The 10612-nt window shown below is 43.8% G+C and overlaps 1 long non-coding RNA gene across 1 annotated transcript; it reads left to right on the forward strand.

Annotated features, from left to right (window-relative positions):
* Nucleotides 1-3807: 3807 nt before the first annotated feature.
* Nucleotides 3808-4952, forward strand: LOC307025167. The gene is made up of 2 exons (XR_013804088.1): nt 3808-4212; nt 4430-4952. It is a non-coding gene; the product is annotated as an uncharacterized lncRNA (long non-coding RNA).
* The last annotated feature ends 5660 nt before the right edge of the window (nt 4953-10612 follow it).

Raw genomic sequence — 10612 nt, forward strand, 5'->3', positions numbered from 1 at the left:
ATAGAAAATCTTTGGAGGGAGTTGAACGTCTGTGTTGCCCAGCGACAGCCCCAAAACATCACTGCTCTAGAGGAGATCTGCATGGAGGAATGGGCCAAAATACCAGCAACAGTGTGTGAAAACCTTGTGAAGACTTACAGAAAACGTTTGACCTCTGTCATTGCCAACAAAGGGTATATAACAAAGTATTGAGATGAACTTTTGTTATTGACCAAATACTTATTTTCCACCATCCTTTGCAAATAAATTCTTTAAAAATCAGAAAATGTGATTTTCTGGATTTTTTTTCTCATTTTGTCTCTCATAGTTGAGGTATACCTAGGATGAAAATTACAGGCCTCTCTCATCTTTTTAAGTAGGAGAACTTGCACAATTGGTGGCTGACTAAATACTTTTTTTCCCCACTGTATGTGGAAAAGATCCTGAATCGTTTTGACATGCAGGAGTGTAGAACTAGGGAAACACCATGTGATCAAAAGCTAGACTACAATGAGGATGCACAAAAATTGACGGATGTAAAAATGTATAGAGAAGCTGTAGGCAGCCTCATTTATTTGACAACATGTACTCGCCCTGACCTATGTTTTGTAGTGAGTAAGTTATCACAGTATTTTGCTGATCCCACAGAAGAGCACTGGATTACAGCAAAACATGTTTTCCGTTATCTTAAAGGTACAGCAGATAAACAGCTTTGTTACAGAAAGAGCAGCGAGGGCTTAGGGCTTCAAGCCTATAGTGACGCAGATTGGGCGGCAGACGCCACAGACAGGAGAAGTACCACAGGGTATTGTGTGAGTATGGGTACAGACAGCTCAGTGGTTTCATGGAAAACAAAGAAACAGCCCACAGTGGCACTATCAACTTGTGAAGCCGAATATATGGCTCTAGCCTTGACAATACAGGAATGTATTTATCTGGAACAACTGCTTGAAGGAATGGATACCTATGTATATAAGAAAACTTTTGTTTATGAAGACAACCAGGGAACCATTGCACTTGCCAGAAACTCTGTGTGCCGACAGAGGTGTAAACCTGGATATAAAATATCACTTCATTAGATCTGTCATCAGAGAAGGAAAGATGACACTGGTTTACTGTCCTACAGATGACATGGTTGCAGACGCTATGACCAAGCCTGTCTCCAAACTGAAATTTAAAAAGTGTGCAGGGGTCATGTGTAAAATATTGCCTACTATGTAATATTGACTGCCATGTTCTTTTGAACTGTTATTTTTCTTGGAAAAGTTGTACAGTATACACGTCATTCATAAGTGGGAGTGTTAAGTGTAAGTATTAATGTCTGCATGTAACTGCCCTATAACTGTTCCACAGTAAGAGGGCGCTATAGGCGTAAGGAGGCGCAGCTATTGTAGCTGACGTCAGGTATCAGATATAAGGGATTGTTCCCTCCCCTTCTATCGCTCTCTCTCTAGCTCTCATGGATAGCTGGTCAAGTGGCAGCACATATGAAAATAAACCACGCCAGTTAAGGCTAAAGAAGACCTCGTCGTCATGACCAGTTTATTGCTATACATGTGACTCTGTCAACAAAATCAATTCAGATTAAATAAAACAAGATAATGTTATAAAAAACAAAAAAAGGTAATAATAATAATAATAATAATAATATATCTAGTTTGGTGGCACCTTTTAGGTTACTCAAGAAGACTTTATAGTGCAAATACAAACATATCACTTTTAATAAATGCAGCTTTTGAAGAGTGTGTCATGTTTTTACAGGAACCTGCCGGAGGTGTTTGCTGTCGAGTCTGAAGCGGAAACAGAGCCTCTCAGTGTTTCTGCTGTAATGTGTGTGTCCTATCAGCAGGTAGCCTCTGGTAAGTGTACCATCTGTGACCGGGTCCGCATGCCATCATCCTCTGAACCTCTGCCACTGAGGGTGAGCCGCAGCGGGTCACATGACTCCTGCCTCTCTGCCAGCAGCTGTGGAGAGCAGCCAACAGGAAGCACGCCCTGCTCGTCTTCATCACGTAGGTCCGGAAATCATCAGCTAAGGAACATCATCAGCTAAGGAACGTTTATTTAAAAAAGCATGTTGCCATAATAAGGCAATTCAAAATGCTTCACCGAAATCATTCAAAACATTAAAGTGCACTTATCATGCTATTTTAAAAAGGCATATATTATGGGTCTCAGATATATAAAAATATATAAAAACATGTCTATAATGTGTTTTGCTCAAAATACAAACAGATCATGCATTTTAGACATATATATATATTTAGACTCATATCCCTCTATTCCAGCCCTGTTAGAAAAACGCAGATTTTGGGTCCTTAGCTTGAAAAAAAAGAAAGAAGAGGAGGCCTGATCAGAATTCCACCAGAGATAAAGCTAAATTCTGCTGTGATAAAACGCCATCCTGTTCTAAACCACATCAAAGATTATTTCTGAAACAGTATGGAGCTGAAATGCCTTTTCTCTTGTGGGTTTATCACAAAGTGAGTTCCTTTCTTTATTTCCTGCTTTTTAAATACATGTGCCCTACAGTACAGGTTAGCTCTGAGTGTCAGCGAGGCTTGCTAATAGTGGCGGCGCCAGGATATGGCTGGGGTAGGCTACAGCCATACCAAGAAATGGCTTAGCCCTACCTTAGCCCGACCATGAAAAAGTATGTTAAAGTAAGCATGTTGAGAACACGGATTGCGAAAATCTACCGGTCGTGTCCACAACACACAAACTGATCCTGCTGCAGTAACAACAAGCGCACGTTACTGACGCAATATGGTTGATACCATTCGGGCTTATGCTAGAGGGGTGTAAGGAATAGTCGGTGGGGGAGTTTTATACACTAAAGGTGTGGAAATTCTCTCTCGTTATAATATCAGCGCGGCCGCGGTCAGATCAAAATGTCTCCGAATGCAATTTGAATAGACCTACAGCCAGAGGCGCGGGAAGGTATTTTGAGTGGGGGTGCTGAGGTGCTGGACTGAGCACGCACAAAAAAACTCCCCACACGCAAACACACAGTAAACCCACGACTGTTACAATGAAGGCTCAATAATCAGCTCACGGCATATAGGCAGGGGTAAAGTGCTATTTTTTACGAGTGGGGAGCGGACCTCACCTCCTATAGGGGGTCCGGGGGGATGCTCCCCAGGGAAGATTTTTTTTAAATATTGAAGTTAAAAGCATCAATCTGGTGCACTTTGAGAGCAACATTAAGAGATCTATGGATACATCTCTCAACACCCAGATGAAACACATCTGTAAGCAGATTTTCTTTTTCTTTATGGATATTTTACAAATCACTCCCCTTTCAAACTGTATTCTTGTTTTACTGCCATATAGTATTTCATAACTGTTTTTCCTTTATTCTATTATTTTTTTTATAACTATAATGATCATATGAAGGTGTGCCGCGGAAATAATATTTTGAATAATTTTTGACCAAACCGTTTGAGACCCACTGAGATAACTTAGACTAAAGTTAACTATCTAAACACTCAGAGAGTCCTTTAGCTCACCTGAGCCTCTCAGTCTGAGAGGAGAGCTCTCCTCCAGCTTGTTGTGGAACAAACAGCTCCGTATGTCCGTTAGTGCAGCTAGCTAACCAGATGCTAACAACACTGTCCCTGCTGCTGGCACCGGTCCCTCTCTCTCTCCCCCGGTTATGGCTAGAAAGGATCCGTCTAATGTAAATATGACGTCACGTTCTCGTTCTAACTCTCGTTGTAATCGGAGCGGCTCGGCTGTAATCGGAAAGGGTCGGGGTGGGCGGGACGTGGGAAAATCGCGGGAAGATTGAGAAGAGGCGTCGTTCTAACTCTCGTTGTAATCAGAGCAGTGGTAACCACTCAAAGTCCTCAAGAGATAGGAAACGACAGCAGTGTGGGACCTTATTGCGCGAAATTACTGAGCACACATACCACCTACAGGATGAGACGTTCATGTGTACAGTGATATCAAGACTAAATGATCTTTTGGAGGATGTAAAGCAACACACCCCACATGACAGTAGTCTTCCTCTCACCTTCACGCCCCCCAAACACAAAAGGCAGAAGAGGACCATAACACCTCTCAGTACCAGCCATCGTAGACACCCTTTTTCAGGCCGGGTGGGTCATAAAGCTGAGGTCATGAGATCCAACTACAGAGTGGACAGCTTGAACAAGATTTTAAAAGCTAAGTCCCCAGAGTCTAATGCGGGAGGAGCAGGCAGGGGTACGAAGAGGAGGATAGATGCTTTAGGTAAGAACAAAGTATATTTACTTTTGCCATCTCCTCTATATTCACAAAACACAGCCAATCATCCATTCCAATCCTATGTGACATGGCACAGTTCATTTCACTCCAATAGAAACTGATATAAAAGAGACCATTAGTCTTCTCATTGTGCTTATTGCTGTGGATAGGTGTTAACTATTGTTGTTGTATTGTATCATATCAAAAGTTGTTTTCATCCAAGGCACCACCGCCAGGTGAATGTTGGAAGCTTGGAGATGAATGGAGCTGTAAAGAGGTGGTAAGTAAAACAACGTTTTTAATCCATTGCATGTGATTGATGTAGTTATAAAAAGTATATCATAAGCTGTCATTACAGTCTAAATATCTAACAGCAAAAGGAGGAGAGTCTGAGGAGGAGAGGAGATGAGGAGAACAGAGGAGAGGAGACAGCAAAAGGAGGAGAGTATGAGGAGAGGAGAACAGGAGAGGAGAGGATACAGCAAAAGGAGGATAGTCTGAGGAGAAGATGAGGAGAGGAGAACAGAGGAAACAGGGAAAGCAGAGTAAAGAGCAGAGTTGAAAGAGAAGTTGAAAGCAGAGCAAACAGTAGCAGGAGAAGTAGAGCAAATGTAAAAGTAACTTTGAAAAGTATCAGCAAGAAGATCAGAGTTGCATAATGTTATTTTGTTTTATTCGTTACTGTTATATTAATGTTGTATGTTAATTTTTGTACATAGGATAATAAAGATGATCTTAACCTTGAACTCGATTCATGACATCATTTTATTATTAAAACCTTAATATCAAATTACAGACTGGATTCAAATTAGGATCTCCAAATGTGTTGATGTAATGTTTGTGATAAACTGAAGGATAAAGTGTTCCTTTATGTGTTGAGAAAATTCCCTTCCCTCCTAAGCCAAGTAAGGTGTTTAAAAAGCCTCTTGGATCAGCTGGAAAATGCATCATCACAAAGCTGAAAACAGCTGTTTCACTTTACTTTTGAAAGATACGACAGAGACAAAGCTACACATATATGATGATATTATAGAATATGATGCATTGCTGCAGATTAAACTACCCAACGGGATATAAAAGAGGTAAACACATCTACAGCAGTAACATGCAACATACATTTTATTGCACCAGGAGCTATCTTGGGACTTTTACTGCAACAACGTTGACTTGCCTGTGAATACAAAATAAACCATAGTGTTGCTGATCTACAGTGTTGTCATTCTTCTTTCAACAGCAAGACCGCTAACAAATATTACATACTTAATATAGTTTAGTTTCTCGCCATCCCAAACGTAAACATTCAGCCACGTGACTGCGCTTCCGAGCCGCTCCGATTACAACCGAGCCGCTCCGATTACAACGAGAGTTAGAACGAGAACGTGACGTCATATTTACATTAGACGGATCCTTTCTAGCCATAACCCTCTCCCCCTCTCTCACACACACTAAATGCGCTATTTCCGCACACACAGAGCCGCGAGCTTGAATGACACAAGCACACTTTTATTTCCATGCAACTCTCTGATTGGTCTGGTGTCTTGCCTCTGTTGCATTCAGTGAACACGGGACATTAAAGTCCTGCCGTCCTTTCTAGTGTCTTGATGAGGTTCACGTAAAGCACGGTTAATGTATTATATTATTGAGGTAGAATTGTCCGGGGCTACAGAAAAAACATTCGGGGCAGGCCAAAATATTATTTTACCAACAATGTGGAATGTATTGGCTACATATTGCACAGATTATGCACAGCGGGAGCAGCAATAAACGTCAAATAATAATTCAGACAGGGGAGCTCCGCACCCCCTGCCTGCCGCTAGGGGGTGCTGCAGCGCCCTCAGCACCCCCCTTCCCGCGTCCATGCCTACAGCCAATCAGAGCAACGAAACGTTGAATCTGCTGCGTCATGCATTACTGATACGTCACGTTCACAGTGAAAAGTCCCCAAACTTGCGCAGAGTAAATTGCAGACAGACAGCAGAACTTTGAGGATTAATTGTATATTTCGGATGGATAGATTTGTTCTTAAACGCCCTCGCATTGAGGTACAAGTCGAACAGGTGCCAGAGTCACACGACCCACCTGAAGAGTGAATAGTGAGTTTTGAATATATTTTGTAATAATGGGTCATTTGAAAAAGTGTTTTGTATGACAATAGAGACACAGGCCACCTGTTGTGTGATATAGCGTGTATGTAATTACATTACAAATACTGACTTGAGCCCCACTACTGTATGGGTTAGCCCTACCATAGATTATCCAACAAAAATACTCTGGCGCCGCCACTGCTTGCTAATGTAAACAAAGACGAGATTACGTCCAAAACACGTCAGGCATTGGCCGTGTCTCAATTCAGGGGCTGCACCCTTCAAAAAGCAAGCTTTATTTCAAAGCTGATAACAAAACATGGCATGAATCAAAACGGTATCTCAGGAAAACAATAACACAAAAACTGACCGTGAAAAACATGGAGGAAGACCAGAGAGAAAAACATGAAACGTGACGTGAAGGGAGGACAAACAAACAATGAACCGACAGGGGAGCACAGGAAGAGACAAGACTAAATACAGGGAGGGGTAATCACGAGACGAGAAACAGCCGGGTAGGGAAGGAGAAACACAAGGGCAACAGGTGAACACAATTAGACAATCAGACACACCAGGGAAACTAATGACAGGAAGGAAAACACAGGGACCAAACACCAGACCAGAGGCCTGTACTACAAAGCTGGTTCAACGTAACCTGGATATGTTTGAGTTAGCCGGTTTGCCTAATCCAAAACATACGTGCTCTCGCTAAGCGGTCCTACGACGCGTGTTATAAAGTGGATCGCTCAAGCCAGCCGTGTCCTATCTAGTTAGGTGCACGTTCACATGAAAGGGGTGGTATTTGGAGCATTCGACCAATCACAAACATGGACAAGCGTACTGACAGCGCAGTACGTCATACTTCCTGAATGAAAAGTCAACTATAATATTAGACATATGAAGAAGTTAAGCTTTAAACATCCATGACTTAAACACTTTATCCAGGATAAAAGCCACATAGCTGGTTAGAGAAAAAGTGTTTGAATGCGTACATTAACAGGTTTATGATATCACTGCCCCGTCTAAGACACGATCTGACTTTAATTACATTTGACTCGAGTGTTTCGTCAACTTAATGTGTTGCTTAAAATAATACTTCTGCATACAGTATGTGACACTGTGAGTGTTGCACGGCCAGATACGGCTCAGCTGACTCAGATAAGGAAATACATGTATATGATACATCATGATGTGATATGAATGATAATGGGACCCATCGACGTCTGTGATCACAGTGCCGCGGACTGTACGTAATGTTACTTTGATTCGGTTATTTATGTTGTGGAAGATATTTAATTAAGCTTTCTTAACGCTAATGTTATAATAGTCAGATTGCTCTGAAGATGGGAGGTGATATTCTACTCATTTTCACGTTAACACAGTCAGGTGTTTTTTGCCGGCCGTCTTTCCTGCAACGGCAGTTTAAACTGTATTTCCTTTCTCCTATAATATGACTTGATCACTTTATGTCACGATCTGTCTGTGTTTTGTTTTGCCTTGGCTTTTTCTGTCTTTGGTTTCCTGTTTTATTTGGATAAGTGTTCACCCCCTGTCTTGCCTGTTGCTTTCTGTCTGTGTTCCCTCCTGTCTGATTACCCGATTGTGTTCACCTTTTACCCCGTTTTTTCTCCTCCCTCCTCTCCTGTCTCTTGTTTCGTTGATGAGTCTTGTGTGTATTTAAGTTCTGTTTTTTCTGTCTGTCATTCTTGGTTCCTTGTTTTGTCTGTGACTGTGTTCACGGGTTAGTGAACAAACAAATAAATAAAGGTATTTTTCTGTTGATTCTACATTTGGGTCCTGCCTGCTTCACTCAACCCTAACAGAAGGAACCAACCAAAGATGGGCCCAACAGATCCTTTTGAGGTGGATTTACTCAATTTTACCTTTTCATTGGCTTTCTGCTATGGTAGGTGGAGGGGAGGGTCCAGTGTTCAGCAGAAGGAGGCTGCTCTGGCAGAAGCTCACCAGGTGGCAACAGTGGATCCATGTTTAGGGGGGAAGTTCTTACCTGACTGGATTTTTGACTTCCTTTCGACATGTGATTCCCGGCCTGCTAGCCCAAGGCATGCTCGCCCCCTGCCTCCCAATTCCCTACCTGACACCATATGTCTCGGTTTGTTCTGTCTGGAGTCAGTCACTGCTTCTTCTCCATTTCCAGCTCCTGTCCAGGATCCGTTCTCGGGTACTTGTCTGGCTTTTGGAGGTCCACGGAGCCTTCAAAAGGCTCCTAAGACAGGCCCCAGCAGCCATGGTTCCGGCCCCAGCAGCCATGGTTCCGGCTCCAGAACTGGCCCACAAAGCCATGGATCCGTGCACCAGTACAGGCCCACACAGCCATGCTTCCGTGCTCCATTACCTGGCTCACCTGGCTCACACGGCCGACTCCAGCCCCACGTGTTCTGTCGGTGAACCGACCGTCTCAAGTCTCCTCTCAAGTTCCTCCTCAAGTCCCCTCTCGAGTCTCTTCTCGAGTCCCCTCTCGAGTTCCCTCTCGAGTTCCCTCTCAAGCCTCCTTTCAAGTTACCTCTCGAGTCCCCTCTCAAGTTCCCTCTCGAGTCTTCTTTCAAGTCACCTCTCGAGTCTCCTCTCAAGTCACCTCTCGAGTTCCCTCTCGAGTCCCCTCTCGAGTTCCCTCTCTAGTCCCTACTCAAGTCCCTACTCAAGTGCCGTTGGAGGTTCCGCTGGGGGTCCTGCCAACTCCATGTCCTGTCCGGTTGGGGGTCCCGCCGACTACTCTTCTGCCGGGGGTCCTGCCAACCCTATGTCCTGTCCCGTTGGGGGTCCCGCCAACTACTCTTCTGCCGGGGGTCCTGCCAACCCCATTTCCTGTTCCGTTGGGGGTTCCGTTGGGAGTTCTGCCAATTCCATGTCCTGTCCCGTTGGGGGTCACACCGACTACTATTCTGCCGGGGGTCCTGCCAACCCTATGTCCTGTCCTGTTGGGGGTCCCACCGACTACTCTTCTGCCGGGGGTCCTGCCAACACTATGTCCTGTCTCGTTGGGGGTTCCGTTGACGCCTGCTTTGCCGGGTTTTCTGCCAACACCGTGCCCTGTCCTGTTTCGGGTCCCATCGACACCAGCACTTGCTCTGCCGTGGGTCCCACTGACACCAGCCCAAGTTCCGTCCAGGTTCTCGTCTACGTCTGACCCGCCAGGGGTTCCAACTGCCCGTCCTTGTGCCCGGGCGGTCCACCCGAGTCCCCCTTCTCGTCTTCTACTGTTCCCCCGGGCCGTCCGCCCGAGTCCCCCTTCTTCTGTTTTGCCCCGAGATGTCCGTCTGAGCAACCTAACCTGTTCCGGACCAGGTTAGCCGCTCAGCATAAGTTACCAGGGAGATCTAGCCCGCTAAAAAGAGAACCAGCGTCGTAGGACCGGAAACCCCGAGTTTTCCCTGAAGTTAGCTCGCTAAGAGAAAATCCTGCTTCGTAGTACAGGCCTTGGGAGAACAGAACAGCAAAATAAACCCAAACCTAGACATACAAAACTAAAAACGTGACATAACATAAGAATCGTGACACTGCATTTGCAGACCGCATACGTCACTTCCGCCGAAAGGCTGTCCCAATTTTTTTTTAAAGACAAGAGTCCTCCGAATGCGGCCCTTGAATGCAGCCTTCTTTTCCCGGATTTGAAGGATACATCTGATATATCCTTCACGGTCTACCATATCCCAGGGTGCAATGCACGCAGGGAAGAGTGAGTTTTTTTTAAATGAAATGGCGGTCCGGTCTCCCCAGCAGAGTGGATTTAAAGGCAGCAGCAAGTGGAAGAATCACTAATAAATGTGAGTATTGGGTTTTAACTTACTTTAAATTAACTAATGTCACACACCTCAAACCCAAGGGGCATTAAAACGTAAATGTTCATTAAATAATACGAATAAATACGTGACGTTAGTGACGCTAACTAGCCAGCTGGATTTATTGCACTGTTGTTTGCACTTATTTTTAATTCAATTCAGAAGTTTACTAAAGTTGGCTCTGTTATAGATAAGTTATACTTTATATTACATAAATAGACCAAAGTGAAAACATTTAGACCGGTAGAGCCTACAGTACGGTGGGATTTATAAAGTGCTACCCTGACGTGCTGCTGTTAGCTTTTTTTATTTCTCTGACATGTTGCAATGTTTTACTGTTTATTAAACTTTGGGACAACATTACAACCTTTGTATTCAGCTCATGCTGCTTTGAGGTAGGGCTAAAAACGAGCCTATTTCCACCAGATTTGATCTTCTTTTATTTTGATTAAAGTTTATTTAATTGATCCTAATCCCATAATAATAATAAAACAATCAAAAATAGACAGCAGCCTTTTGCTT

This window comes from Notothenia rossii (assembly GCF_949606895.1).
Source record: "Notothenia rossii genome assembly, chromosome: 11".
Classification (NCBI taxonomy): Eukaryota; Metazoa; Chordata; class Actinopteri; order Perciformes; family Nototheniidae; genus Notothenia; species Notothenia rossii.